This window comes from Cebus imitator, unplaced genomic scaffold (assembly GCF_001604975.1).
Source record: "Cebus imitator isolate Cc_AM_T3 unplaced genomic scaffold, Cebus_imitator-1.0 Scaffold183, whole genome shotgun sequence".
Classification (NCBI taxonomy): Eukaryota; Metazoa; Chordata; class Mammalia; order Primates; family Cebidae; genus Cebus; species Cebus imitator.
In genome coordinates, this window is record NW_016107498.1 from 212,742 (window position 1) to 240,351 (window position 27,610).

The following is a 27,610-nucleotide window of genomic DNA, read 5'->3' on the forward strand; positions in this document are numbered from 1 at the left end:
GACAACTTGAGGGTGGAAGTTGGGAGGAGGGAGTGGATTGAAAAACTAAGTTTATTACTTGGGTGACAAAATAATCAGTATACCAAAACCTTGAGACATGCAATTTACCTATCTAACAAACCTTCCCCTATATGCTCTGAACCTAAAAGAAATGTTGGAAAGCAAACAAAAATAAAATAAGGAGATGACAAATTCATTCATTCACTCCTGCATTCATTCATTCCACAAAGGCTTTTTGGGTACCAGCTAAGTACCTGGACTTGCTGTATGCACTTTGGATATAGACATGAGTAAGATGAGCAGGTGACCAAGCCTAAAGAGCCTGGAGTGTGTTGGTGAGAGAATGACGTGCACACAAATGATCGAACACATGATGTGTAGAAGTGTGTGCGTGAGTCCAGGGGAACCCGGTAAGGGAGGAATTAATTCTACCTGGAGATCCTTAAAGGATGGAGTTCCGAGTGACACAAATTTGGCTTCCTTTCCAATTTGTGGGAGAGTTTCCCTCACTAGAGACATGTGCTCAGCTTAGCTTTCAACATTTTGTAACTAAATAGAGAAACCAAAGATGGGCCAGAAGAGGAAGAATGACACAGAAAGTTTGCTCCTTGGAGTTAGGGATGCTGTTGCGTCACCCCCATATTACTGACGCCTGGTACCACAGAGTTGGCGCTAAGTGACTATTTGTTGACTGGATGAATCACTGATGAATAATGATTTGTAAGCTCCAAAGAAGGTTGTTTGTGGAAAGAAGACCCATGATAGCAGGAAAACATGCAATGTGAGTAGTGATTCCTAAACATTGAAGGAGTGATTTTCAAGTAATAGAATAAGCAGTAGACACCATGCATGGACAGGGACTCCAGATGCCCCAGGTGGAGCTAAACTGCTCAGAAGAGAGGAACATCACTACCTGGTGTGCAGGTGGGGATAGCCTTGCTGGGGTTGGTCTGGGGATAGGGTAACTCTCTGGCTCCCACTCTGAGAAGCAGAAGGAGATCTGGCCACAAGTCCTCAAGATGTGTTGAGTTTGGGAATACCTCACTGCTAGGGAATACCAGGAATTATCCAATTCACTGTCTTCATTTTAAAATTCTGTATGGGAGAAGCTAAAAAGTGAAGTTGAGGGGCTTTAGTATATTTCATTTGCATTGGTCCGAAAACCAGGGGTGATTTGAATATTCTTCCCTGAGACTTGACTGTTTCTATCAGAAGTGGATCTACATTTGCCTTTTGGATATTGTATTCCTCATGATAATCAATGCCTTACGTTCATAGACAGTTCCTAGTTTCCAAAGACTTTCCCTATAATAACATTTGCTCCATCCTCAAAACAGTCAAATGCAAAGGCCTCCATTTTACTAGAGGAGAAAGTATGACTCAAAGAAGTCAAATGACTCGCCCAAGGTCACACAGCTAAATTCTAGCAGAGCAAGGGCCCAAGATAGTAAATTCTAAATGCAGAGACCTTCTTCTTCTCCCAGTTTCCTGCCCGACAATGCCTGTCTCCTGGAGTGAGCAAGTCTTGGCAGAGGCACAACGGCAGCTACAAGTGGTCCTCCCGACCATTCCAGGACTCCTTTTTCCACAGTGAAACATTGAACCTGCCTGCCCCAGTTTCTCAGCCATCTCATGACTTGATGAGCAATTGCTTTAACTCTGACAAAATTAGGCCACCTCCAACCTAAATGTAACCTGTTTTTAGAGTGAGACCCTGCACAGAGGCAGCTCTTTTCCTGAAAGGATAACAAAAGCATGCTTTTGTGTATATTTCACTTGATGGAAAGGAATCCCCAGTGACGCCGTTTTTTCCCCCTGAATTCTCCCAAGTCCAGAATGTATCCAAGTTTCCAATATTATCTCAGAAGAGCCACTCATCTATGAAGATGGCCGCATTGTCTTCCAGCTCAGTAGACAGAGTGTGTGCAAGAGAGAAGGTGAGAGGGTGAGAATAGGGGTGTGGGGAGAGGGCAAGGGAGGCCGAGGGCAGAGGAGGAAGACACGAGAGGAGAAAATGTGTGCAGATAAATCCTGACAAAAGAAGGAAAGAGACAAAAGGGCAAGCCCTGACTCTGGGGTCCCATCTGCCAGGGACACTTTCAGCTGATTCTCTTTAGGGCCTGTCAAGGTCTGCCTGGCGAGCTGTCACTTCTCATCACTTGGCTCTCACTGAGCATCTTTGTGTCATTACTGTCATGAAGAGGCCTGGCAACTGGCAAAGAATTTCCTGGGGCGCTACCTGATCCACCATTATTCGCCTTTTATCATCTTAGCCGAGTAGTTACGCCGCTGTCAGAGGTAATGGAGACTATGCCACTAAGAAAATTGGCCGTAATTTATTTATCAATTGTTTCTGTATACCACAAAAGCGGACTTCTACTTTACGGCTGGGTCTAAGGTATTTGAGAGCCCCCGAAGTTCATGGTTTTCCGGTATTCTAAGTTCTACTTATGGCCTTTCCTGTAGATGACACACAACACCGCCCTTGTGGCTTGCAGTCGGTTTTCTTCTTTGCTTTCTTTAGTCACAAATCATCCTGAGGCATCCCTTAAGTGCATTTGTATTGTTAAGTGCACCGGCTTGATTTGGTGTTAATTCAATTTGAGTGCCCTTAATATCTTGCGGGGGTGATGCAATGCAGGCTGCTTGTACCTTGTAAAATCGGGTCCCAGGTCTGCCTGCGAGCAAAGCACCTTTCCCATAGCCACTTACCAAAGTTGCTGATAAAATTTTCATAAGGGAACCTTTTTAGTCTGACCCTATTTTGTTATTCTACCATTAAGTCTCAGAGAACTGAGCTGGCTTCTAGTGACAGCTTATCACATTCTCCATTATTGCTGCCTGCCCAGTGAGCTGGCTGCCTGTATGTAGTGCAAGCTCCCTCCCTCCTGACAGCTTCTGGGCCATTCTGGGAAAAGCTTGTGGGCCAGCTCCTCAGGGCTAATGGGAGATTGTCTCTCTGTGGGTGCCAGAGAACTGAGCTCTCTTCCTGATGAGCTGGTTCCTTTCACCTTGGAAAGCTCGAGGGGCCCTAAAGGATGAGGAACCTGAGTGAAGAGAAAGGGAGCAGTGAAGGGTGAGCTGAAGTGGAGGAAGAGTTACAAAGCACTTTCCTTAAAACAGGACAGAATGCAGCCAAGACCATGTCAACACCACTGTGACACACAACTTGAGGCAGAGGATTAGACCAGGTATTTGTCTTTGAAATATTTGCCTTAGAAACCTGGTGACATTATTCACTCAAAGAGAACTCCAAAATCGTGAGCCAGTTGTCCCAGGGTTGGCATCTGAACTCAGTGGCTTATCTGCTTTGTGACATTGATCAGTTTTCCCATCTGTGAAATGGATTTGTATGTATGTTTGTCGGTGTGTGTGTGTGTGCGCGTGCGCGCGCACACATGTGCTGATAAACTAAACACATGAAGACCACCAAAAACATGGCTATCTTAGAATCCAGGAGGCACTCAAAGGTCAAGGTGAGAAAGCTGGTTCAGACAGTGCAGAAATTATCTGGGTACCAAAGACGAGAAAGAGATAAGTCTAGAAACTTGGTCTTCTGATACTTGACCTAATCTAAGTCCTTTCCATCTCTCTCACTGTCTCCTCAATGCTGTCCATGGACATCGGGAACTTAAGTAGATTTGGGGTGCACCAGGCTACTTTGTACTTCCTTGATGACAAGATTTCTTTCTTTCTTCCTTTCTTTTTTTTTTTTTTTTTTGAGACGGAGTCTCGCACTGTCATACAGGCTGTAGTACAGTAGTGCGACCTCGGCTCACTGCAATCTCTGCCTCTCGGGTTCAAGCAATTCTCTTGCCTTAGCCTCCAGAGTAGCTGGGACTACAGACATGCACCACCATGCCCAGCTAATTTTTTTGTTTTTTTTAGTAGAGACAGGGTTTCACCATGTTGGCCAGGATGGTCTCGATCTCCTGACCTCATGATCTGCCCACCTCAGCCCCCCAAAGTGCTGGGATTACAGGTGTGAGCCACCACGCCCAGCCCGACAAGATTTCTTAACTGCAGACTAACCTCTTCTAGGTCATTCTTCCTTGTTTTGTTGGCTGTGTCTGAGGAATGGCTTAAATCTGCCTAACAATGTGAGCATTGCCCATGCCTGTCTGCTGCGTTTGGTGAAAAAGCATGGTGGTCTGATAAACAGAACTGAGAGGTGCTCTTTCAAAAGAGCATTTTAAAATTATTGCTCACTGTAGATGTCATAAAAGTACAGATAAAGTGCAAATACTACAGCAAAAGGGAAAAATCACCTGTAATGCCACCTATAACTGCAAAGTCCGGCGCTGCTTTCTTCCTCTTTTTCTATGTGCACACACGTGCTCACTTCTTCACCTGCTTACTCTCTTCAGTATACTGTGATTCTGGGTTCAAACTCTGGCTCCACCACTTGAGCAAGTTATTTAATTTTTCCAGCGTTGTTTTGTCATCTGTTAATTTGGCTTCATGATGGTGCCTTCCTCAACGTGGGTGTTAAGAGAAGCAAATGAGTGAATCTACGTAAATCATGGTGCCTGGCACGCAGTCAACATTGTACAGAGATTCCTTTAGGATGACGATCATATACCATAGAAACCCGGGATCATATGATGTATCCTGCCAGAGGTACAGTTTTTATAGGGGCAGTTTCTTTGCTCACACCCAGCAGCTAGACTCTAATGCTTTCTTAAACTGCTCACTCAAACAGGGTCTCAAGTCAGGAGGAGTCCCGCCCACCTCCTGGTTCAGCACGCCATGGTGAGCATCATGTCTTCATCTCTGAAAAGGTGTGGCAGAAGCTAACACCCGGCAGCCTAATTCCTGGAGGGGTTGTTAGACCCATTTTATAAAAGGGAGGGTTAAGACTGAGCGGGTCTTCAAGTCCCTGAGGTGGACTTCCCTGCCCCACGTAAGTGACTGGGCCACTCCCTGGCCTGGGTGTACACTTTTATTACACTGGAAATTTCAGCCCACGTGTAGCAAGGAGTACAGTTAAAATCACGAGAAAAGACTAATTCTCAGAAAAAACGTCTCATGGAAAAAAAGCTCTGAGTGGCTTGGTATATGTGTATGTGTGTGCAGATATGTGTGTGTATGACCATTTTGGTATTTTTGAGCATCTTTTTGTGAGATTCAAAAATGCTGGGAGTGAAAAATGATCATTTCAAACCAGACTGGGCCAGGTAGTATCATCAATCAGGAAGGAAGATCAGAGTCCAGCAGCGTGCATGTACATGTGCATGTGCACGTGTGTGTGCGTGGAGACCATATGCACGAAGAAGGCACCAGTGTGTGAGCCTCTCGGGGTGAGCAGGAGGAGCAGATGTGGGCCCAAGGAAGGGAGTAGATTTTGATGAAATATTGGCTAACGCTTGGGGCACCGAAGGAGAAGCAGCTCTGGTCAGGGAACTGTGCTACATTAGAATTTATAATAGATTAGCTTAGCTGCCCCTTGATCTTCAAGGGTATTTGGGGAGCTGAGGACGAGGCGTTTCTGCCTTGATTTTCACAGTGAGAGGAAACCTCTGGAACACTATTCCCAGCCTTTCCTTTTGCACAGCCTAAGGCGGTGAGAGCTTGCTGTTCACACCCCCACTCGGGTCATTTGAAGGAGGCTGACAGTGCCCAGGAATGCTGACATGTTTCAAAACATCACACACAAAAGAACCTACTCAGATTCCTGAGGGGAGTTGCTGTCGGCCCTTCCCAAGCTGGATTCTAACATTGGATGTGATTGCCAGGGCTCCCCCTCCCACAGCAGGGGCACAAAATCCATATTCATTCTGTCTGTCTGCCAGACTCTCCTCTCCCTGTTCATCTGTCTGTCTGTCTGTCTGACTCTGCCTTGCTCTCTGAGGGTGTGTGCTCTCATGAAAAGGAGAGCGCGCAGGGATGTTCCAGATGAGCTGCTGCCAGCCATGTAGCTTTAAACTCCAATGAGCTGAAGCGGCCGGGAAAGAAAGAGCGAGGGGTGAAGTCTGGTTTGATGTCTTGGCACACTGGGGAGATGATTCATATAACATGAGCCCCTCGGGATCCGTGGTTAAATCCCAGCCTAACATCCCCGGCCGGACTGGAACTCTGAAGTCCAGCCAAGGAGTGTTACTGGTCCTGCCTCTGCAAACAATTGGTGGGTCAGAGGCAAAGGGCAGGGGAGGGGTGATTTTTCACTGGAAAAATTACCTGCTGGGAAGGAAGGAATCATATGATGTGTGTGGTGGGGACATCCAGCCAGGGGGGACCTGGCTCTCACATTACAAGCTCCCTTGCAGAAGCCAGAGGGACTTTTTATTGCCGGTGGGGCCTGAGGGCCCAGCAACAGTGGCTCTGGCCTGGTTCTGGCAGGCTGGAGAAGGGATAGGGGGCTGTGAGCCGGGCTTTGGATGCCAGGGTGGGTGTGAGGAAGGAGGGAGGCCAGGGATGGGCGTGACTGTCTTCAGACTCACAAACTAAGGCAGGAGGAAGACAGAGGAGAGAGGAGCCACCTGGTTTCCTCTCTGGCCAAGTGCCACGGGGCCTCTATGGCCCCTACTTTGGCCTTTGCATGACATTTAACATGTGTGGCCACCCACCTCCACCCTCGGCCTCTTAAACATCCTCTCCTCCTGGACCCACTCTCCCCCTCTCTCACAGCACTCGTTCCCTTTTTATGTGGAAGTCGTGTAACCCTCTTTCTTCAGGGGAAGCCCCTTTCCTGATGCTTAGTTAATGTGAGTTTGGATGGGGACTTTGGGGCTAGTGACCCAGGCCCGGCCAGAGTGACTGGTTTAAGGAACAGCCCTGTGAGCAAGTGGGGTCCAATCGGAGCCAAAGCTGGAACTTCTGTTGGAATTTTTGGGACAAGGAAGTTCCTTTTCAATTGGGGTTGATGAAACGAGAGGCTAAAAGCCTGGAGCTTCTGGGAGCCATCACAGTGAGAGAGGCTGTGCAAAGGCAAATCCACAGGAGAGGGAGGCAGAGAGAGGAGATGAGTTCTGATAGCATAGTTTGAGCCCTGAGACCTCATCAGAGCTGAGGTCAGGATCTACCCCTGGACTCTTCAGTCATGCTGCTAACCAAGACATCACCCCCATTGTCCTCCACTGGGTCTGAGTGTTTCTGTTCCTGTAACTGCCAGCGTTGTGGCTGTGTCAGCTCGGCACACCTTGTCTGTCCCTGCATGGAGTCCCCTCCTCCCCTCTCCACTGCTGATCTATGTCTTCCCCATAAGCTGAGCCCTGGACCTTCAGTGTGTGCTCCTCTCTCCTTGCTCCCTCAGACTTTCCAGCCACTCTTGTGGTGTCAGCTGTGCCCTCTGTGGAATGGCCCCTCTCTCGCAGTTGTGTTTTTGCTTAGATCTTCTTGCCTGTCCCTGGTGCCTGGCCATCGAGAACATATTCGCACATGAGCGTCGTGCACGAGAACACGAGCACAGCTGGCTGAGGTCGGTATGTTCCTCCTGCTCCTTGGGAAGAAGAAGCTTCCCTTCCCAACCCTGGAATCCCATCCCCAGGGTTCAAAGTTAGAACTGTCTTTGATTCCTTCTTCTCTTTGTCTGGCCCCCTAGAGTGAATCATCCATGAGGTCTTCCAACATTTCTCTTTGTATGTTGCTTTTTGCTTCATCCACTGCCGTTCTCTAGTCTAAGAGCTCATTGGGATTCCCTAAAAGCCTCTTATTTCCCTTAAAATACCCATTTCAAACTGACCCAACCCATATCCCCCCAATTTAACTCCCCTAAATCCCTCTTTCCCCTCACAGCTCGCCTGAACAAACCAAATTCCTCACTGTTGCGTATCATCACGTGCCTCCAATACTGGCTTTCATGAGGCATGAGAGCCACAGGAGCATCTTACTGGAATATTAATTTGACTGCAAGAATTCTTAGAGTGTGGGAAGTATTTTTACTAGAAAGTAATTTAAAACTATTTTTATATTAAAGCAGACTGATCTTATAAGGTAGAATGCAAAGCTCATACAGATTAATCAGAAATTCTGAGATTGTAAAAGTCCACTTCCAGTCACCACCCAAGATTTCCAGACTTTCTTTCCTCTGCTCTTGGGTAGAAAGCTTGGAGAAGCACCAGCATGGTGAGATCAGTATAACCTCCTCGATTTGGTGTCTACCTCTCCTGGCCCTACATTAACCTATGCTCCTCCTGGTCTCTCCTTATTTCCTGGAGGCAGGGAGCTCCTCTGGCTGATTTTTAAACTGAGTACTTGTGTTCTCAACTCTGTTTCATGCCACAATCACCTTTTCCAAATGACCTTTGTTCTCCTTTTCCTTATCTCACCTTGAGTAGCCTCTGGAATCCACATCAGCAAATGGATTTTTTGACAAGAGTCACTCCCTAGCTCAAAACCCTTACAAAGCTCATATCTAGCTGTGGGATGAGTCGTGGCACCTTCACATGGCACACTGGTTCTTAGCTGATCTGGTTTCTTCCTGATCTGATGCTTTAGCCTCAACTCTTCTTGGGACGGCATCATGATCAAGAACGACTGGAGCGCCCCCAAAGCACAGTGCTCGCTCCACCATCTTAGTCCTCTCTATTCCCCTTTCCTTCTCATCCTATTCATTAAGATGCAGCTCAGGCATAATACTTTTCTTGGCCGTCTTCCCTGAGATACCCTAGCCCCCTGAGCAGAGCTACATCTTAGCATCAATCTTTCTTACCACTTTCTCTATTCACCAGATTGTGGGGTCCTTAAATTCAAGAAGTAATCACCTTTGTTATTCCTGGTATCTCTTGAATAAATTAATTAATGAACAAATAAGAGATATCAGGAGACTCATGATTTAGTCTCTGTCCACATGACCTTGGGCAAGTCACTTTACCTCTAAGCCTGTGTATTATTTTTTAGTCAAATCTGTTTCATGCACACAATTTTTAAAAATTTCTATTTGCCTAAGGGCCCCTGGAAGCATCAATGGTTGCATAGATTAGAGCTGAAGACTGGGTCTGGGACTGAGGCTGCAAATAAGGAACTGGAGTCAGTGGATGAGTAGGACCAAGGTTGCACAGAAAAGGATGCACACAAAGGATGGCACAGCTTGCACAGAAAAGCATCCATATACTCGGGTTTGGTGTAGGAACCCTGGGTAACAGTCCACAGAGAGACAATTTTAGGTTAGATACACATATTTTTATTCATATTATTCTGTCCCTGCCTGCAGGAAAGCTATTATGTTTTTAAATTCCAAGAGCTTTTACTTGCTAAAAGTTCCTTTTACAAGTACTCTGCTCTTGTTGCATGGAATCTTCTCTTATCTCTCTTAATTATGTTGCTTAAAAACATAATTAATATTTGTTTTGTTCTCTATGTCCTGTAAATTTCTTTTGCTCTCTGCTGTTTAGGCTAGTGGTTTTCCTTAAGTGCCAAGAATAGAAACCATTTATATTTATATTTATATTTATATTTATATTTATTTAAGAATGAGGGACCAGAAGCTAATTGAGAAACCTATGTGCATGGTGGAACTGTTGGGTGGCAGACCTCACCAAATCGTGATCTGGCAGCCGATTTGATAGAGGCCCCATGTCAGCATAGGTTGGTCATGAGTCAGGCACTGTTCTTACCTCCATGCTCAGTATCTCTGGGTTAGTCCTCCTTTTTTTTTTTATTGTACTTTAGGTTCTGGGGTACATGTGCAGATCATGCAGGATTGTTGCATAGGCGCATACATGGCAATGTGGTTTGCTGCCTCCATCCCTGTCACCCATATCTGGCATTTCTTCCCATGTTATCCCTTCCCAACCTCCCCATCCCCTGCTGTCCCTCCCCTATTACCCCCCACAACAGACCCCAGTGTGTGATGCTCCCCTCCCTGTGTCCATGTGTTCTCATTGTTTAACACCCGCCCGTGAGTGAGAACATGCAGTGTTTGATTTTCTGTTCCTGTGTCAGTTTGCTGAGAATGATGGTTTCCAGATTCATCCAGTCCTCCTGTTTTAATTGGAGTTGTCAGTTTCTGTGATCCCCTGTCCTTCTAATTACCTGTCTGAGGTGAGGTAAACAAAGTAGATAAGGGACCAGGAAGAGGGGCTTGAAAATTTCGCTTAACCTTCTTGTCTTTGGTAGAGTATCTCACTGCTGCTGTCTGCCTTGCCTGATTCCTGTAAGGCCAGAGCCCTTCTAGAACAATCTAGCCACAGTGCAAACTGCTTTTCTTTTGCTTGGATATGGGGTAGGTCAGTTGCTTAGTATCACTGGACTGGAAGAAAGGATGGGAGTTTCTTCTTTCTCCATATAAGGACTTTCAATCAGTCCCCTTATTTTAGACCCCCAATTTCTGAAATACCCATTGCCTTCAGTTACTGAGCCTTTCCCGTTCTTTGGTGCCTTAAACCTTGCTTCTTGTTGGTTTCCATGCCATCTACCACCATCCAATTAAGCTTTATATTTATCCCCTTTGATAAGCTATCTCCAACAGCATTCTCTTTGTCCTGCTGGGTATATGTCTTGAAAACTAACTGTACTGGCATTTTTGTGAAGTTTTATGAGGAGTGGGCAGAGACAGAATTAAGTGTACATTCTGCCATGTTGAACCAAAAGTTGGGCTAATTTCCTGTATTTAAATTTCCATTATTACTTTACAAAAACGTCTTTGGATTCAGTTAGCATAATTCTGTGCCACTGAGTGTCCAGGGTACTAGAAGTACATTGGTGACAACCACAGACACTGTTTTTGCCTTACAGTGCTTACCGTCTAGTGGGGAAGATAAAGAATTAATAGGAAATTCACAAATAAGAAGGGTGCTATGAAAGGACTAATACATTCAAGGCTTTGTGGAAGAAAGAACATCTCATCTAAGATGGCTTGGATAAGTAGTGGTTATCTAGGGAAAGAGGTGGAGAAAGATATTCCAGGCAGAAGAACAACAAATATTAGGATTTGAAAGTAAGAGAGTAAAGGCATACATGAAGAATAAAAATAAACTTAAAATTACTGTAGAAAGCATTCCAGAGGGTAAGGAATGAAAAATGGGCTGGAGAGATGAAAAGGTACCAGATCCCACGAGCCTCACAAGCCCTGATATTGGACTTTATTCTGAGGGTGGCAGGAAGCCACCAAATGCTGTAAGTACAAAAGTGACTAATCACTTGTGCTTTTGGGTGCGTGTTGAACTGTTTTCCATTTCTCGGTTTCATCTTTGTTACTTTATACCTGCTGAGTCTATATGGTGAGGCACATATAATTTCAATGATGGTTACATGGTTCTTGCTTACTGTTCTTGATTACTTTTACCTTGAATTCCATTTTACCAGATATCGAAATTCATACTCTCCTTCTCAGACTCCTACTATGCAGATGTTGGCATGTCTCCCAGGTTTCCTGTAATACTTTCTCTTTGTCTCTTCCTACTTCTTTCTGTTAGAGATGCTAATATTTCAGCACCCTAATTCATTATTGGGCTGTATCCTGTTGTTTTTCTGCATATGGTGTTCCTTGTTTCAACTGTTACTTTTTTGTGTAATTAAAATCACTACTCTTTTCTTTCTTTTGATTTCCTGTTCCTTATTCATATTACCTACATAATCCCTTGACTCTTTGAAGGTATTTATTATGCTTATTTTAAAATCTTGATCTGTCTGTTATAATAAATCTGCTTCATGTAGTAAAGTGCTCTGCTTGTTATCTTTTTTTTTTTTTTTTTGAGACGGAGTCTTACTCTGTTGCCCAGGCTGGAGTGCAGTGGTGCAATGTCGGCTCACTGCAACCTCTGCCTCCCAGGTTCAAGCGATTCTCCTGCCTCAGCCTCCTGAGTAGCTGCGATTACAGCCTGTTATCTTTCTAGTGGTTGACTTCTCATGGTCCTCAGTCTTTGGGCTATAAGGTTCCTTTAGGGGCAACAGCTACTGTACCTGATTAACTGTGTTAACAAAGGAACTCAAATCCTACTCCTAAAGAGGGATGGGGTGAGCTCCAAGACATGGTGCTTCAGGCCTCAGAGAGTAGCCCACCACCCCAACTTTTTGTCCCTCTATCAGGCCACAACTTTAGTCAGGATCCTCCTTTAAATGCTTTGAAAAAAGCAACTCAGGAAGGAAATACTCTCTATAGATAAGTTTTTCAAACTCTAGTGGCAACCCATTAATAGGTCATGGAATCAATTTAATGAGACAGCTAGCATTAAAGAGAGAAATAGTATAGCATAGCATGGCATAACATAGCATAGGTTGAAATAGAGGGCATCACACCAGTAAGCATATTGTTTTATGAAACTTTCATGTATATGTACTGAGTCATCACATAAAATGTACTCCTTATTGCAAATGATAGACAAAATCAGTTTGAAAACAGTTTTTGACTATGATCCACCAATGCAGAGGGTCTGTGGGTGAGTGGGTGTGGAGGAGATAGAGGGGTGAATGCTCTGGCCCAATCCGCCAGTCAATTGATTCTTCTCATCAGCTCTTTACCCTGCAGGGCTTGAGCGTTGCTCTGCTCTTCTGCGCCTCACACCTACCATCTGCTGATGCTGGTAACTCCTTTTCCAGCATGGGACAGGTAATTATCCCCAACAGGTTATGTGGGCAAGAGCAGAACTAAGAGCTTTCCCTCAACCTGTCCTCCATCTGTGCACTTGGTTGGAGCAGCCCCTGCCCTGGGTTTTTAGTCAACCAAAGGGTTCCCCACAGTTTCTATATGAGTCCTCCAGATCCAATCTTCCTTCTCATTTTTGCTGCTCTTCCAGGTTGATTGTGTGGGAGGGAGCTGGGAACCCAGGCTTGCTTTTATCTTTCAGAAGCAGAAACCTTACCTGCAATCCAGCTTCCAGCTGCAGTGGTCCTATGCTGAACTCCTTAAAGTCCCATGCTTTTGGCAGCCTTCAGCTCTCTCTGCCCTGCCCAGTCCTTCCCTCAGCACGTCTTCGTGCTGGTTTCTTTCCTCTCCTCCATGCACTATCTGTTTTGACTTCTGCCTTTGCCTGTGACTGTTAGAAACCTCAAGCCCCAGCCAGCAGGAAAATTTATAGGTAAACAATTACATTGTTGAAACCCTGATAAGTCCACTCTGGTTAATGGCTCTGAAAATATAGGAGAGGTGTGAACAACTAAATCTATTAGGCTCCATGTTGTAGGCCTGCAAAGACAGACTTGTAGAACCTGGTAGTTGATGGAAATTTCTCATTGTTCTTTTCCTCCCATGTTATTGTTCTAAATGCTAGACTTGCTCAACATGGATTCATTACCTGGAGAATGGCTTGGTTATCTGGATAATCATCTTCTAAATAGTTTCCTTTTTTCCCCTTTTCTCTTATGATTTTTTGGAACTTAACCAACAACAATGCAACAGGCAGGCAACCGACTGAGAAAAAAAAAAAAGAAAACCACAGTGCTGGATTACGTTAGGAAATTATCATATATTAGATGCAGGTGGGATTCCTCGACTTCCTAGTCTGGTGGAAAACTTTTAATAAAGCAGCATGAGGAAGGAGTGCTTTTGAAGAGGTGGTGTCATGGAATCTGGGGAGGAAAAGAGGCAGTTAGGGAGCTCAGTGGTCAAAAATCAAACCCTGTGCTGCTGCTGGAAAGACAGATACATGGTGGGCAAGAAGCCATGGGTAACTTGAAGAATGGGGCCCTTGCCTTACCGGGGTATCAAATTATTTGTCCCAATTCTCTGGTACCTTGTAGTAGCATTATACCTGCACACCCTTGCCATGACCTTGCCATGACCTTGCCATGACAGGTGGAGGACACTTCCCTGTTCCTTGACTTTAGGCTTGGCCAAGTGCATCGCTTCGGCAAGTGGGACGCTAGTAGATGTGATGTAAGATTGTGCTCACTCTCTTGTGCTCCTGCCTTTTTTCATGAGAAAAAAACACCTGACACAAGTGCTTGTCCAGAGAAGATGGGAGAGAGGTAGAGGAGATCTAAACCCAGCCCACAGGTTGGAACCAGCCTCAGCTTAGCTTAAGTTCAGCCTGCATCAGCAGCCAAACCCCTCCCAACTCACAGATGTAAGAGGGGGAAAAAAGCCTTTTGTTACTTTCCATTGAGATTGTTTTTGTGTGTGGTTGTTATGCAGCACACCTGACTGATGTATTCCCTGAACAGGGTTGCCCTTGGACAAATGGAGGAGGCATACACTTCTCCTTTCTAAGAGGTTGATGCCTGAGTTTAAGAAGAGGAGATGGTTTCAGTGCCCAGGAAAAATCTAAACTGTTGCTTTCTGTGGGAAGGTGTTGGCAAAGTATATAAATTTGCATTTATAAGATGAATAAAACCTAATATACAGTATGATGGTTATAGTTAATAATGTATTGTATACTTGAAATTTGCCAAGAGAGTGGATCTGAGGTCACATGCAAACACACACACAGACTCACAAAGGTGAGGGATATGTTAATTGGCTTGATTGTGGTGACTTCACAATGTATACATACATCAAAACATCATGTTTTACACCTTGAATACATCTACTTTTTGTCAATTGTACCTCAATAAAGCTGGGAAAAGAAATGACCAATCCAAAGGCAGCCTTTCTCTCCAAGGTGTGAGTCCAGACGGCAGAGCAGAAATGCAGCCTCCAGCCCTTGCTGAGGCACGGCAACGAGAATTGAGGGATGGGGTCTAGTGACAAGCAGGGAAACAGCATTTGAAAACGTTGCTTACAGTGGGAGGTTGAAGGGAAAGCCGCTGGCTGATCTGCATGTAATCGTGCCAAGAAAAAGACACAACGTTCTAAGCACATTTATGGTCATGACTTGATTAAGAGTGAGCAGGAAGTCCACTGGGCCTCTGATGATGGGGCTTTTCAATCAACACTGGAAGTTTTAGTGATTCGATTTCACAGATACCAGGAGTTGATCTTCAATACTTAGCACTGTGCTAAACATATAGGAGATGTTCAAGAAATCAACTTGTGATTGATAGATTATTAGGAAGCCTAAACCTAATCATAGCACCACCGTTAATTAATTACATGACCCCAGCATAAAAGCTTAACCCCTCCAAAAGCATAACCTCTCCGTTCTCTCGCATGGAATGAACATGATATCATTTGGTGCCCCTGGCCTCCATAACTGTTCAAAGGGTAAGATGAGATGAAGGTGGAAAAAGTCTGCAGTGGTCCAGAAGTGACAGGTTATTCTTCTTTCCCCCCAGGTACTGCTATTTTGGCTGTTTTGTACTTGTGGAGCAGAAAGAATGCTAAAGCAGGAATGCAGGTGATTCTGAAGCTCGGCCTTGAAGGGATCACCACTAGATATTTTCCCTTATGGTCTCTGCAGGACAGTAGACCAAGGAGGTAATGGTTACATTGTTCTGACTTTTACTGCTCTAACTTAGAACAGTAAAGTTAAAGGCCAAGTTAAATTCCTGGATAAGAAATCAAGCTTTTTACTGCACCCTAAATTGAATGGTAGGAGTCCTGATTTGACCAATCATTGTTTTGTAAAAGCAGATCCTCAGCGCTGCACTGTAGGACTAAAACCAGCAACATGTCTAGTCCATGGGTCATCTGACTCTTCTGAAAGATCCCAGTGGCCTGGTGTTATGGTTTGAATTGTATCCGCCCCTAGCTCCAATTCATATGTGGAAGTCCTAACCCCCAGTACATAGAATGTGACCTTATTTGGAGCTAGGGTCTTCACAGACATAATCAAGATAAAGTGAAGTAATTAGAATGAGCCCTAATTTAATACACCTGGTATCCTTATAAAGTGGGAAACGTGGAGACAGACATTCACTTAGAGAGAACACCATGTGAGGATGAAGGCAGAGATTAGGTGATGCATCTGTAAATCAAAGAACACCAAAGATTGGAGTGAGTTGGCTGAAGGTAATAAGCAAATAAACAAAGAACACCAAAATTGTCTGCAAATTACCAGAAGCCAGGAGAGAGGCCTGGAGCCGATTCTTTCTTGGAAGGAACCAAATCTGCCAACACTTTTCTTTTGGATGTCTAATCTCCAGAGCTGTGAGACAAAAATTCTATTCAAGCCACTCAGTTTGTGGCACTTCGTTAAAGCAGCCTTAGCAACCTAATACACGTGAATCTCTGTTTATGACAAAGCTGTTTTTTCGTGAGAATAGCAAAGACTTACACAATACTTACAATTTAGCAGGCACTGTCCTAGGCACTTATACTAACTCCTCTATTCCTCATAAGAATCCTAGAAGGTAGCAGCTCATAGTATCCTCATATTGTACATTAGGAAACTGAGGCACAGAAGGATTCAATAACCTGCCCAGAGTTACCATGTCACTGTGTGACAGAACCAGAAGCCTTCCATGCTTGTGATGTAGGGCGCTTCTTGTGGCCTCAGCTTATTCTTACAAAAAGCTGAAATCTGCTGCCTTGGAATAACAGGAGAGACTTTATTTTCTGCTCTATAGGATGGCCTCTCTGCTGCATTTACACTGTGGCTTCTGGAGCCTCTATCTTCCCAGGTACTCTCCACTGAGTACCTCCTACTTTGTCAACATCACCATTAATTACCTCAGTGATCCAGAACAAAGGCAGGTCCCCAGATGTGGTCTGATTCAATTGGAAAATGATCTAAATATTATAGTGATCTAGTATCTATGATCTAAATATCCTATTTATTTTTTAGAAGTTACATGACACTGATGATCACATATTCAATTTGTGGTTAACTAACAGACCCAATCAAAATTCACGGCTGTTTCAAAGAAGATATCCCTGTGTCTGTGCAGGTAATTTTTTTTCGACTGAAGTAGTATACTTTGCATGTGTCCCTAATCATTTTACTGGTTCTCCCTGGCTCCAACATTTTAGGCTGTCAAAATTATTTGAATCTTGATTCTTGATGTATAGCCACGTGTCATTATATAGTGGACTTCTTCATTGGAACGTGTTGTGTGAGCAGCTAGTATTCTGGGAAGTTATATCATTGCTATCTAATTCAAGGTAACTTAAGCCAAGCATTTGTCTTCATGATGTCATTTTAGGCAACAGTTTTTATGTGTATGTATGTGCATGTGTGTGTATATGTCTGTTGGTATTTGTATTTATTCCAATATTTTAAAACTCGGTTTGCCCGTAGTTCTTTTTTATTTTTGTTAAGCTTCTTAATTGTTTTCTAACTCTTTTTCTCTATCTGCAAAATAGAAATACTGAATCATGTTCAGATCAAAAGGCCATGCCTTATTTCTGGCTTGATCTAACTAAGATGAGCACTATTATATCTTCTCAGTGACCCTCCTAGGGTGATGCAGCAAGTCAAAAATTCCAGTCTATTCACCCTTCATGAAATCTTGGAAGATCCTTTCTTACGAGAAATGTTTTCTAGGCCGGGAGAGAAAGGAAGGCTTAATCAGTGTTCTTAGCACTTAACCTAGGACTCTGGGATTCTTTACACATCTTTGGCTCTGAGTCCTTATCTAGTAGAAATACTGAGTCCTAAAGCCACCTCAAATCTCCTTCTTTTCCATGGTGGGTGACTTTTGTCTTCTTGAAGGCATTTGGGCTTTTCTGCTGCCCCCCAGCTGTGTCTCTCTGTCTACAGTCAGTAGCTACTACTTCTATTTTTGCTGGTGTGTGGCATGTCTTAGTTTCTAGTGATTTTATAGTTACCTAACAATCTCTGATAAAGTTTCATCTGCCTATTAAGTTTATTTGCAGCCCTCTCTCTCATGGAACTTAGAATCCATTTTCCTGGGGCTAGGTGGAAACACATAGGCTTACACTTAGACACACTCCTTCCTGTGGGTAGTGGGCCACTCTCCTACCCAAATTTCAGGCACACCATCAAAGCCAACATTCTTCTCATCACTTCTGGGAAGTCCAGGGGGTTCTAACATGGACATTGTCAGTTACTTTGTAGCATCAATTCTCCCTTTCTTTTTTCCTAATAGAACCCAGATTTTCTGTGGATATTCAACCCTTATACCCAATGCAGCTCAATAACTCAAGAAACATTGATCAAATCTCTCAGAGGTGAGTCTGGATGCATCCAAGCCATCTCCCTTCTTGGTCAGGGCTTAAGACAATTCATGCTTGTTAGTTCCCTGACAACTATTGGTGCAGCGGTGGGCATGGGAACTCATTGGTCAAATAAGACTGAAGGGGAGGATTTTTCTTCTATGGTTGGGAGAGTTTTTGTCTCTTGCTCACTGCACATGAACAAGAAAAAATATAGTTCTAGATGTGATTGACAGTCAACTTGCAATTGTGAAGAAAGCCAGCCGGGTTCAACACCAGCACATACAGAAAGGCCAAGCTGGGGACATTTCACAGCAGCAGAGTCCCGGCTATGACGTGCCTAGACTTTCTGCTATGTGGGATAATACATTGTTTTTTATTGTTTACACCTCTATGGGTCTAACACATCTTAATTGACACAGGACCTTAAAGAAAATAAGAATCCTGTGGTCTTGCCAGGTATAGTAGAGCTTTTGAGGTAGGTTTGCGTGGGGAAAACTCAGATTTTCAATGTTGAAATGTTGGCTGTGTTTGTATAATGCAACTAAAATGTTTGCCTCTTATTGATTACTTAAAAAAAAAAAAACCCAGGACAGAGATGCTCATTGCATCCTCAGATGACTCTTCTCTACTGATCTAATATTTTATTCCAGTTATTTTAGCTGAATATTCTACCTGTCTTAACTAAAAAGTAGAAATAGTCACGGCAAGCTGGCCATGTCTTATAAGTAATACATAACTATAAGAACTTTTAAAATCCTTTGAAAACCTGCTCTTGGTTTTGTAAAATTGTCTAAATTACATTGGAAAAGGGAAATATTTAGTTTTGGGAGGACAGCATATATGACTGAAACAGAAAAAGAAAAATATATCATGGCCTTTCATTTCTAGATGATTGCTCTTAGGAAAGGTATTTCATGTATTCCTCACCAAAAAATGTAAATATTCTTTGTAGTATGTCACACCTCTGTTGACTTGGAGAATGAGGGGCTTTATGCTATAAAATGATTATTTTCAACACTTCCAATCAAATAGCTTATAAGGAATTGAATTATATATGGTCCAAATGAGTTTGATGCACAATCAGTTCATTCATGGCTACATGGTAGGTCAAATGAGTTTTCAAGTTTTAGACATTCAGTCTCTTTTCTTTTGTGACAGCTTCATTTTAATGCCTAAGGACTGGTAGGCTGGGATTTCCTGAATTCCAAGTTATCTTTGGCTAATACAAAGCTTCATCAGTATTTTTGACCTGGGCCTGGGGTCATTTGCTTTTAGAAAGCAAAGAAGGGCTAATTCTTGTAAAGAATAAACTTTTCTAGTTTTATTTCAGGTAATCAAAGCATAATTTCTAGGTTTTCTTTTAGCAAAATTTATATATCTGTGGAGAGTGTGTGCATGTGTGTTTGTCTAAGTACATGCATGCATGAGCTTTTTATAAACCGGTAACAAACAACTTAAGAGATGTGGTAACATAGAATGGACTGTGCATTCTTTTCTTGAGTGAGAGATAATAAATCATTCTTCTCAGGTGAAATCTTTTATTTATGCTTTGGGATTCCATTTTATCGAGAAAGCTTTGGTTTTCCTTTTTGGCTTTGTCTAAGCTGAGCTTTAGCAAGTAATTCAAATCAAGCTGACATTTATTAGTGAGGACATGGTCCACTCCAATCTCATACTCACAGTCCAGCCGCTGCCATACACATTTTGCTATGGAGTTTCCTATTTGTGACTATGTGTCTGTAATGGCAATGGTGTATGGCTGCAGATTTACTGTCTCTAAGTCAATGGAATGAAATCACTGTGCACTCCCATGCTGTAAGAATTAGTTATCAGGGATTTTTATTTTGTCATTAAAAGAATGATAGCTTAAAATCTGAGCAATTAGATAGGGTTATCATAGTCAAGAATACAAGATTTTAGTAATGGGTCCTATGTTGAGAACGTTCCTGTCTTCTAAGACATTTCCACACTCTTAACACTTTATCCTCACAGTAATCCTGGAAGTCAGCAAAGCACACAGCATCATCCCTGCCTTATAGTTGAACCACACGACTCAGGGAAGCAAAGTGGTTTTTCCCAAGGTCATTCAGTGACGAAGTGGTGAGTCGTCAGCTTTACACTCACAGCTTCTGGATTCCACCCTCTTTCTCCCAGGGAGAACCAAAGCTGGAAACAGTACTCTGAGATCACATCCAGCATACTTCCTCTGTTGTTCTTGACGTTGACATTTAAAGAGTTAAAAAATTTCAACGCTCTTTCCGCATCTAAGAGATACTATTTTGTCCTGATAACCCTATCTCCTGGAATTCCCTCTTGTGGTTTCAAGAACTTGCTCAGTTAGCCGTTTTTTGAGTGTCTATAACAGGCTGCAGGGCTCAGTCTTCCCTTTGGTGATCTCACCCTGTTTTCTTGTTTGCAGGGACTGAATTTGGGAGCAAACAATCGATTTTACTAAGATAAGTGATAGACTCAAGACACTGAAACATGGTTTTTCTACTTGAGTTATTCTGCTCTAACAGAATATCCCATTGAGTGAATGCTAGACGCAGGTGGCTCCTTTTTAAACCTGAATCAATATGTTCCAGAAGTTGTGCTATTAACGTTTGAAATCTGTAAAGCAGAATACTTCAAGTAAAGGCTGCTTCTTTAAAATGGGAAAATGGTATCTTTTGGTCTTGAATGCCATTTTTGTTTAACTCTGAGGAGTACCCCCTTGGTGGCTGACTGCTCACTGTCCTCAGCCCCGATCATTTCTCTCTCTCTCTCTCTCTCTCTCTCTCTCTCTCTCTCTTTCTCTCTGTCTCTGTCTTCGGCGACCTGCCTTCCCTGTACCTTAGATACCCAAGAAATACCTTCCAGGTCTGTGTAACTTGCTACCTTTCTTGTGCTCCTCTCTCTACTTGGCATTCAGTACCTCTTCATCCCAGTATTCCTCTTGTCTTCTTTGTCTGCCTCATATCCATGGCTCAGCCTGAGGGCAACAACAGTAACAACAATTTATTAAGCCCCCGTGTAACTGAAGTCCATGCATTTTGGTAATTGGCCCAGCATTGCCAGTTAGGAAGTGAGCAATTAGAAAGCTAGAAAGTGTATTATTTGAACCCAGACTGCCCTCTTTCCAATTTGCCACGGCGACTCCTCCAACTTCCTACTGCCTGTGCCCATTAATGATGAGTATCTCCAGGCTGCCATCAGGGCTCCTGGGAAGCAGGCCTGAGATGAACTCCATCAGTTCACACAGTCACAGAAGATTGGATCCAGGCAGGGTTTTGGATGTCATCTAATTCAATCCCTTCATTTAACAGATGGAAAAACTGAGGTGGGGGAATCCAGAAGGCCTGTGAGGTAAGGCAGTATGGCAGAGTAGAATGATCGTGGAATTTCACGATAGTCCAGGGTTCAAGTCCAAACTGATAACCAGTCAAGTGGCCTTGACCAAGTCACTTAATCTCTTTGAGCATCAGTTTCATTTGCTATGAAATGAGAATCATAACACCTAAAAATTATGTGTGTATAGTGCCTACCTGTGGTAGGTTTAAGAACTGATGCCTATTATATTCTGACAACCAGTCTAGTAGCATCTTGCTTGGATCCTGGAAGGGGCCCCCTGAGCTGGAGGGCAGCATGTTAGCCCGTGCCAGACAGGGGAAGGAAAGAAATAGCTTATGTGCCTCTTGTCCTCTTCCCCGCCGACACTCCATCCCTAAATGATCTTGTCTCATTCTAATGGCTTGCTGTGTTCGTCAGAGCTTGGTCAGGGAAACAGAAGCTTCAGGAGACATTATAAGCAGTGTTTTAATTCAGAGAAGCAGAGTCTTACAACACTGTTGGAAGGGCTGGGAGCTAAAGTAGGTGGAAGTCAAGCTGCTGACCTCAGCAGCATGTAGCACTGAAATGGGTTATTCTCAAATGCCTTCCCTGAAATCACTGTGATTTCAAGAGTCTATAGGAAGCCAATGCCACTGGCCTGCAGCTCCAGGGCAGGTGATTCACTGGAGCTTGCCTGGAAATCTCTGCATCTGCTGGCTGACCACAGGTCTGCCAGGAACCAATGCTGGAGAACACTGGTTCCAAATCTTGTGCAAGGACTCTTAGAGGCTGATTCTAACCCACGGCTGCACTGGGAAGATTTCTGGGAAATGTGTTTCCAGGTCCTCCTGTGTGATGCAGAGAGAATGTGGCAGGAGGTGGTATTGATACCAAATTATCATCCCACAAACAAACATGACCTTTATTCCTTTTTGAAACATTTTTTTTTGTTCTTCACTACATGCAATAAACACTGTCACGGTGCCCAAGACTGCATGAGACCAAGTCTCTATGATTATCACAAATATAATAATGACCACAAATATGAATGGGAGTGAAAAGTGGAATGTGGCAGTCTTTATTCTTTTTTTAAATTGTTCTTTTATCAGTGATATTGGCCTGACATTTTCTTTTTTCTTTTCTCTCTCTCCGTGTGTGTGTGTGTGTGTGTCTGCCAGGTTTTGGTATCAGAATGATGCTGGCCTCATAAAATCAGTTAGGGAGGAGTCCCTCCTCTTCTACTGTTTGGAATAGTTTCAAAGGAAGGAATGGTACCAGCTCCTCTTTGTACCTCTGGTAGAATTCGGCTGTGAATCCATCTGGTCCTGGGCTTTTTTTGTTTGTAGGCTATTGAATACTGCCTCAATTTCAGAACTTGTTATTGGTCTATTCAGGGATTCCACTTCTTCCTGATTTTAGTCTTGGGAGTGTGTAAGTGTCCAGGAATTTATTCATTTCTTCTAGATTTTCTAGTTTATTTGCATAGTGGTGTTTATAATATTCTCTGATGGGAGTTTATATTTCTGTGGGAACAGTGGTGATATCCCCTTTATCATTTTTTATTGTGTCCATTTGATTCTTCTCTTTTTTCTTCTTTATTAGTCTGGCTAGTTGTCTATTTTGTTAATCTTTTCAAAAAAAAAAAAAAAACCATCTCCAGAATTCACTGATTTTTTGGTAGGGTTTTTCATGTCTCTATCTACTTCAGTTCTGCTCTGATCTTAGTTGTTTCTTATCTTCTAGATTTTGAATTTGTTTCCTCTTGCTTCTCTAGTTCTTTTAATTGTGATGTTAGAGTATTGATTTTGGATCTTTCCTACTTTCTTTTGTGGGCATTTAGTGCTATAAATCTCCCTCTAAACACTGCTTTAGCTGTGTCCCAGAGATTCTGTTATGTTGTGTCTTTGTTCTCATTGGTTTCAAAGAACTTCTTTATTTCTGCCTTAATTTAGTCATTTACTCAGTAGTCATTCAGGAGCAGGTTGTTCAATTTCCACATAGTTGTGTGGTTTTGAGTTAGTGTCTTAATCCTGAGTTGTAATATGATTGCACTGTGGTCTGAGAGACTTGTTTGTTATGATTTCCATTCTTTTGCATTTTCTGAGGAGTCTTTTACTTCCAATTATATGGTCAATTTGAGAACAGGTGCAATGTGGTGCTGAGAAGAATGCATGTTCTGTTGATCTGGGGTGGAGAGTTCTGTAGATGTCTATTGGGTCTGCTTGGTCCAGAGCTGAGTTCAAGTCCTGAATATCCTTGTTAATTTTCTGTCTTGTTGAACAGCCTAATATTGACAGTGGGGTATTAAAATCTCCCACTATTATTGTGTGGGAGTCTAAGTCTCTTGTAGGTCTCTAAGAACTTGCTTTATGAATCTGGGTGCTCCTGTATTGGGTGCATATATATTTAGGATAGTTAATTCTTCTTGTTGCATTAATCCCTTTTCATTATGTAATGCCCTTCTTTGTCTTCTTTTTTATCTTTGTTGGTTAAAAGTCTGTTTTATCAGAGACTAGGATTGCAAACTCTGCCTTTTTTTTTTCTTTCCATTTGCTTGATAAATATTCCTCCATCCTTTTATTTTGAGCCTATGTGTGTTTTTGCATATGAAATGGTTCTCCTGAACACAGCACACCGGTGGGTCTTGACTCTTTATTCAATCTGCCAGTTCCTATCTTTTAATTGAGGCATTTAGCCCATTTACATTTAAGGTTAAAGTTGTTATGTATGGATGTGATCCTGTCATTATGATGCTAGTTGGTTATTTTGCCTGTTAGTTGGTGCAGTTTCTTCATAGTGTCAATGGTCTTTACAATTTGGTATGTTTTTGCAGCGGCTGGTACTGGTTGTTCCTTTCCATGTTTAGTGCTTCCTTCAGGAGGTCTTGTAAGGCAGGACTGGTGGTGACAAAATCTCTCAGCACTGGCTTGTCTGTAAAGGATTTTATTTCTCCTTTGCTTATGAAGCTAAATTTGTAAAAATCCTCAATAAAATACTAACATACCAAATCCAGCAGCATGTCAAAAAGCTTATCCACCATGATCAAATTGGCTTCATCCCTGGGATGCAAGTCTAGTTCAACATATGCAAATCAATAAACATAATCCATCACATAAACAGAACCCATGACAAAAACCACATGATTATCTCAATAGATGCAGAAAAGGCCTTCAATAAAATTCACATCCCTTCATGCTAAAAAATCTCAATAAACTAGGTATTGATGGAACATATCTCAAAATAATAAGAGCTATTTATGACAAACCCACAGCCAGTAACATACTGAATGAGCAAAAGCTGGAAGCATTCCCTTTGAAAACTGCACAAGACAAGGGACAAGGATGCCCTCTGTCACCACTCCTATTCAACATAGTACTGGAAGTTCTGGCCAGGGCAATCAGGCAAGGAAGAAAAAAATAAAACGTATTCGCATAGGAATAGATAGAGTCAAATTGCCTCTTTTTGCAGATAACATGATTGTATATTTAGAAAACCCTGTCATCTCAGCCCAAAATTTCCTTAAGCTGTTAAGCAATTTCAGCAAAGTCTCAGGATACAAAATCAATGTGTAAAAATCACAAGCATTCCTATAAACCAATGATAGATAACAGAGAGCCAACTCATGAGTGAACTCACATTCACAATTGCTACAAAGATAATAAAATAGCTAGGAATACAACTTACAAGGGATATGAAGGATCTCTTCAAGGAGAACTACAAACCACTGCTCAAGGAAATAAGAGAGGTCATGAGCAAATAGAAAAACATTCCATGCTCATGGATAGGAAGACTCAATATCGTGAGGATGGCCATACTGCCCAAAGTAATTTATAGATTCATTGCTATCCCCATTAAGCTACCATCGACTTTCCTCACAGAATTAGCAAAAACTACTTTAAATTTCATATGGAACCAAAAAGGAGCCCACATAGCCAAGACAATTCTAAGCAAAAAAAAAAAAAACAAAGCTGGAGGCATCACACTACCTGACTTCAAACTATACTACAAGCCTATAGTAACCAAAACTGCATGGTATTGGTACCAAAACAGATATATAGACCAATGGAACAGAACAGAGGCCTCAGAAATAATGCCACATATCTACAAACATCTGATCTTTGACAAGCCTGACAAAAACAAGCAATGGGGAAAGGATTCCCTATTTAATAAATGGTATTGGGAAAACTGGCTAGCCATATGCAGAAAGCTGAAACTGGATCCCTTCTTTACACCCTATACAAAAATTAACTCAAGATGGATTAAAGACTTAAACATAAACCTAAAACCATAAAAACCCTACAAGAAAACCTAGGCAATACCATTCAGGACATAGGGACGGGCAAAGACTTTATGACTAAAACACCAAAAGCAATGACAACAAAAGCCAAAATTGACAGAAGGGATCTAATTCAACTAAAGAGCTTATGCACAGCAAAAGGAACTATTATCAGAGTGAATGGGCAACATGCAGAATGGGAGAAAATTTTTGCAATCTATCCATCTGACAAAGGGCTAATATCCAGAATCTACATGGAACTTAAATTTTACAAGAAAAAAGAAAAAAACATCAAAAAGTGGGTGAAGGATATGAACAGAAACGTCTCAAAATAAGACATTTTTGTGGCCAACAAACATATGAAAAAAAAGCTCATCATCGCTGGTCATTAGAGAAATGCAAATCAAAACCACAATGAGATATAATCTCATGCCAGTTAGAATGGCAATCACTAAAAAGTCAGGAAACAACAGTTGATGAGGATGTGGAGAAATAGGAACATTTTTACACTGTTGGTGGGAGTATAAATTAGTTTAACCATTGTGGAAGACAGTGTGGAAATTCCTCAAGGATCTAGAACCAGAAATACCATTTGACCCAGCAATCTTATTACTGTATGTATACCCAAAGGATTATAAATCATTCTACTATGAAGACACATGCGCACATGTTTATTGCAGTAAAATTTACAATAGCAAAGACTTAGAAACAACCCAAATGCCCATCAATAATAGACTGGATAAAGAAAACGTGGCACATATACACCATGAAATACTATGCAGCCATAAAAAAGGATGAGTTCATGTCCTTTGCAGGGACATGGATGAAGCTGGAAACCATCATTCTCAGCAAACTAATACAGGAACAGAAAATCAAACACTGCATGTTCTCACTTGTAAGTGGGAATTGAACAGTGAGAACACATGGACACAGGGAGGGGAACGTCACACACCAGGGCCTGTTGGGGTGTGGGGGGCTAGGGGAGGGATAACATTAGAAGAAATACCTAATATAGATGACAGGTTTATAGATGCAGCAAACCACCATGGGACATGTATACCTATGTAACAAACCTACACATTCTGCACATGTATCCCAGAACTTAAAGTATAATTTTTAAAAATTACTCTTTTAGCACAAAAATAGGGGAATAAAAATGAAAGGGAAGGAAACCAATGGTGGCCTCACTATCTACCTGTCTATCCCCAAAGCAAACAACCTCTCACCAGTGAAGTTAATTTTTAAAAATTTAGTCATTCCAGTTATTCATTGAGCCTTTATGAAGCCTAACATGAGCTTCAAATCCTGGCTAAGCGTAGGAGTTATATTCTGACATAAAGAGAGAGACTCCTAAATCAATAATTCCCAAAATGTCTGATGTAGTGAAGCACTTTCGGAGAATTAATACAATGAAGAAAAATACCATTCCTTTTAAGAGGGCTGATCAGGGCAATAGGAGAAATAATTCTTGAAAGTTGAGACATGTGCCCTGGTTTTTACTTCTGTTTCTTTTTTCCACTCTCTTTCTTCATTTTCTTGTTCTCTGGTTCTCTTTTCTGTCCTCTCCCTATTCATGCCATTTGCTCCTCCCTTTCTAACAGATTTGGCCATATCCAGGGATGGTCACCCCCAACCCAGGAATGCTGATTGTGTGACTGTAAATCATTTGTGGATCACATGGTTCGCCGACTGAAGCTGACTGATTAGTCTGCTAGGTCTCAGAATGTGTCCTTTCTGAACCCCTCCTCCGTCTCACATACATCTTTGTCACCGGATTTCAAATACAGATAGAGCACAGGAAGAGATAAGAGCCATTTTTTCCCAGTATCCTCTCCATCCCCACCCCAAACTCACCATTCTACCCAATGGCAAAGAAATGAGATAATTAGAATTTTTCTTTCATTAAAAAATTTGCAAGATGAGGCCCAAGAGGCAGAGCATGCCAGATGTTGTGGAGAGCATGACTGCTCAGTCCCTTCGGCCACACATGCTGAAGTCATGAAATTGGGAAATCTGACTCAGGAGTCACCATCCAGTGCGGGAGCTGACAAAGTACCAAACGCCCTGGGACGACTTGTCAGCCTGCCAGTCCCTGGCGCACAGGCCTGGTCTGAGGCTGCTCCCAGGCTGTGCTCAGTCAGAGGGAACAG